Below are 4,695 nucleotides of genomic sequence, written 5' to 3'. Positions count from 1 at the left end.
GTTTTCTGTCTGATTTCGGGCACATGGGTTGGTGCGTCCTGCAGCACACTGTGTGGCAGTTCACTTGTGGTCAGTGTGGTTTGCCTGCCCACTGTCCCCTCCACGGGCAGGAAGCCGTCTCTTGTGCCGGTGTTGTTTCAGGTGGGTCCTCCCACTTTCTCCTCAAGTCTCACAGCCAAGGCACTGAGCCTTTCAGAGTCCCAGCAAATGGAGCGGTTGCCTAGCCACCCACCCTGCTAAGCTGGCTTCGTCATCTTTGGAATGTCTAGGATGGTGTGTGAGACTGTGGGTGATAACTCACTTCTCTTCACGAACTGAGCAGGTGTTAAAGGTGGCCTAGAAATCTGTGACCCCAACATGAAAGGAGAGTAAATATGTTGGATAGCAAAATTATTATTATTATTATTATTATTATTATTATTATTATTATTATTATTTGTGTGTGTGTGTGTGTGTGTGTGTGTGTGTGTGTGTGTGTGTGGTGTGCACCATGTGCGTACAGGTGCCTGCAAATCCAAAACAGAGCTGTGGATTCTCTAGAGCTGAAGTTACAGACAGTTGTGAGCTGCCGTGAAGAATGCTGGGAATAGAACCCAGAAGCCCTGCAAAAGCAGACAGTGCTTTTGACTGCTGAGCCATCTCTCTGGCTCCCAAATTGATGCTCCCAACCATACCACAATGCTGCCTTCCTGAAATAAACATGGGCACGTGCGTTCAGAAAAGGATGGATTTGTATCAAGGGGTAGGATTATGAGATGATTCTTTATTTTCCCCTCTCTCCTTTTTCAATTTTTCCCAACTAGAACATATACTGCATTCTAACTGGACAAAAAGAACAGTGCCTCCTGTTTCCCAGAAACCAAAGCTCCGCTGCCCCCTTAATGTGGGAACGCAGCCAAGACCTGCTTCTCTGAACAGCCTCGGTGAGGGGGCCTCGGTAACACTCCGGCAACGCAGCAGGCGTATGTCATATATGGGGACCTTCCACGAGGCTGACCTCACTGCTGGAACTTGTTCAACATAAACCTTGCCTTGAGATCTTTGGACAAAGCCTGGTGGATGCAGAGCTGAAAACTGCCTAAGGAGTGAATCGCTAGTGCTATGCCTGAAGTCTGGGCTATTGCTGCTGGTCAGTCCCTGAGGAGGACTGCTTTTCCTGTCACCCTCCTCCTGAGAGGAGCTGCTGCAATGGCCCACCACTGTTTCTGACTTCTGAGCTTGGCGAGCACACAGGCTGTTGCTTAACTTGAACACTACAATGATTGCTGGTGGGTGACGGAAGTGGAACCATCTCCTACACAAAAGGAAGCGAGGCCGTTCTTAGCTACTCCTCTGCCTGCTCCCTGCCATCACAGCTTCGCCACCCCCAGCAGTCTACGTTCACCTCATTTTGCCTTGGAAAAAGTTGATGATTCTGGGCATGGTGATACATGCCTGTCACCCCCAGAACTGTGGAGGCTGAGGCAGGAGGCTCAGCCTGAACTACACGGTGAACCCGTCTTTAAAATGTCAACGCCATTGCACTAGAGCAAAGGTCCATCCTGTTGTGCCATCCACGCTGTCTAAGCATTGGCCACGCGACCACCTTGAACAGCCCTTAGTCCCTGTTCAGCACACGCGGCCTCTGAGTCCAGAGCATCTCTGACCCAGCCTAGTGCTTCTGCCCCTTTTCTGAGACTTGGAGCTTAGAATTACCTTTAATTGATTCATGGTAGACCCAGGATATGGTCACACAAGTATTTTCCTTCCCGGTGGCATCATGGCTTTGAAAGCACACCATCTCTGAGAACTATGACACTTGAAGCTTCAGCTGGCCCAGAAAGAGACCACAGAGAAAGAAAGGAATTATGTTAGTTCAAATACTTTTCATTGTATTAACAGAAAATTCAGCTGATGGTCAGACAAAACTGGATCCAGTGTCCACTGTGACCACAATTCCCTTGGTTCAGTGTTTGGTTATTTAAGTGAGTTATTCCATTAAAGTAATGAAGACAGCTGTAGTTTAATAACCTATTGTCCTGATAAATCTAGCTGAAAATGAACTTCTGGGTTTCAACACAACTGTAATTGAGTTATTGGGTCATAGCTTTGGCCACAATTCATCCTGGGACCACTGTGCCTAGAAGGATGGAATGTTCTGGTTGGTCAGGCCTGCACTGAAAGCCTATATCCCATCTGAGCTGCATGGTCAGAGGTTAGGGAGCATTCTTTTTCAAAGGATATCATGATAGCATTAGAAGCAGAAGCGGATGGTGAGCAAGGGGAGGCAGCAGCTATCTCCAACAGATGCCAAGGATGGGAATCTAAGTCTGCCAATGGCAGTGGTCCCAAAAGTGGTTCCACTTACCAAGTCCTGTGGAACTTAGGTAATAACAGCTAGACTAGGGGGGTGCTGACTCACTCCCCCAAAACATGAGTCATACATCCAGACCATGGTTCATTCAAGAGTACCAACAGTGTGAAGAGCACTGTTTAAAATATGAAGAAAAACAAAAACAAAAAAACAGATGCTCTGCCCTCTGCCCTCCAGAGCCATACTCCTGTGATAGCATGAGATCAATTTCCTCACAATTGACAAATGTACACAGGACAGTGACTGGGAGACCCTAAAGAGAGAAACATGTTTTCATTGTAGTTAATGTATTCCACTTTCCGTTCATTCAGCAAATGTTTACCATACATCTACTAAACACCAAGTCCCACGGGATTTGATAGAGGCAGGCTCTGGAGAACTTCCAGGGAAGATTTCAGACAGATCTGGGATATATAAACCATTGCAAAGAAGAACTGGTTGGATATGGAGGGGAAGGGAAAAATCAAGAACAGACAAGTGGATTCAGTAATGGTTTTTAAAGGGGTCATCAACCATGGGCTAGAGAGATGGCTCAGTGGCTAAGAGCACCGCCTGCTCTTGCAGAGGTCCCTGGTTTGGTTCCCAACATCCACATGGAAGCTTATAACCAGTAACTCCAGATCCAGGGGACTCAACACCCTCTTCTAGCCTCTGCAGACACCAAACATATGTGGTACCCAGACATGCATAAAGGCAAACACTCATACACAAATTTAAGTGTGAACTACAATCACTTTAGATGAGGTATGTCATAATCATCTGTATAATAACATAAACCCAGCATCTTCTGGTAGACAGGATCTGTCTTCCAATATAAATTACGGCATCTCACTAAAGCACATATAGAAGAAAAATAACTCTGCTGGTACTGGGATGGGCACTGTAGGTCACAACTGAGACACTCTGGATTCTGTGACTGGCTTAGTGTAGGGATGAACTCTGTCACACCTGGAAGCTTTGATGTATTTCTTGGAATTTTCTTTTTGGGGTGGCACAGTAGTGGAGGTCATCATTATTATGTTGTTGTTGATGATAGTGGTGGTGATTTCTTGATAGGGTCTCAGGTGACCCAGATTGGCCTCATTAACTATGCAGTCAAGGGTGGACTTGACCTCCTTGATCCTTCTGCCTTGACCTCCTTGGTGTTGGGATTACAGATGCATACCATCATGCCCCACATTTACTATATGTTTTGCCTTTAGATTTTATTTTTAGGTTTATTTAGGGGTGTGTGTGTGTGATGTGTGCTGGTGTGAATTTATGTGCACCACATGTGAGGCAAGAGGGTGTGGGCTTGCATACACACATGTGTGGCTCTGTAAAAGCATGTGTGCAGCAGCCTGGAGGAAGGGGTGGGTGGGTGGGTTTCAGAGAAAGAATGAGAGAGCCAGAGCACCCAGGACATGATGCTCAATGTTTGGACAGTATCGGGGGGAAAAAAGAGAGAGAGAAGGAAAAGTTAAATGTTCTGAGTTAGAGCTCAGACAGAAGTAGTCACTCCTCTGCGGTGCAGCCTGGTGGATGTTCTGCAGGCAGTTGCCTTACTGAAGTATTTTTTTTATTTAAAAATTTGTCTTTATTCATTCTACATACCAACCACAGATCCCCCTCTCATCTCTCCTCCCACTCCCATCCCCAGCCTCCACCCTCCCCAACTCCCATCCTCTCCTCCAAAAGGGTAAGGCCTCCCATGGGGAGTCACCAAAGCCTGGTACATTCAGTTGAGGCAGATCCAAGCCCCTCCCCCCTGTATCAAGGGTGAGCAAGGCGTCCCACCATAGGTAATGGGCTGCAGAAAGCCAGTTCATGCACCAGGGATAGATCCTGGTCCCACTGCCAGGGGCCCTTCAAGCAGACCAAGCTACACACTGTCTCCTGTATGCAGAGGGCTTAGTCCAGTCCCATGCAGGCTCCACAGCTGTCAGTCTAAAGTTTTTGAGTTCATACAAGCTTGGCTCAATTGTCTCCATAGATTTCCCCAGTATGAACTTAACCCCCCTTGTTCATAGAATCCCTCTTCCCTCTCTTCGACTCGACCCCCAGAGATTGGCCTGATGCTTGGCTGTGGATCTCTGCATCTACTTCCATCAGGTACTGAATGAAGGCTCTATGATGACAGTTAGGGTAGTCACCAATCTGGTTACACTGGGGTAGGCCAGTTCAGGCACCCTCTCCACTACTGCTAGTAGTCTAAGCTGGGATCATCCTTGTGGATTTCTGGGAACCTCCCTAGCACCAGATTTCTCCCTAACCCCATAATGTCTCCCTTTATCAAGATATCTCTTTCATTGCCCTCCCTTGTGGTAACTCTAACCAAACAAGTGAAGGACCTGTATGACAAG

This window comes from Peromyscus maniculatus, chromosome 3 (assembly GCF_049852395.1).
Source record: "Peromyscus maniculatus bairdii isolate BWxNUB_F1_BW_parent chromosome 3, HU_Pman_BW_mat_3.1, whole genome shotgun sequence".
NCBI classification, from domain to species: Eukaryota; Metazoa; Chordata; class Mammalia; order Rodentia; family Cricetidae; genus Peromyscus; species Peromyscus maniculatus.
The sequence above is the reverse complement of the archived record's forward strand: the minus strand, read 5'-3'. Positions refer to the sequence as shown.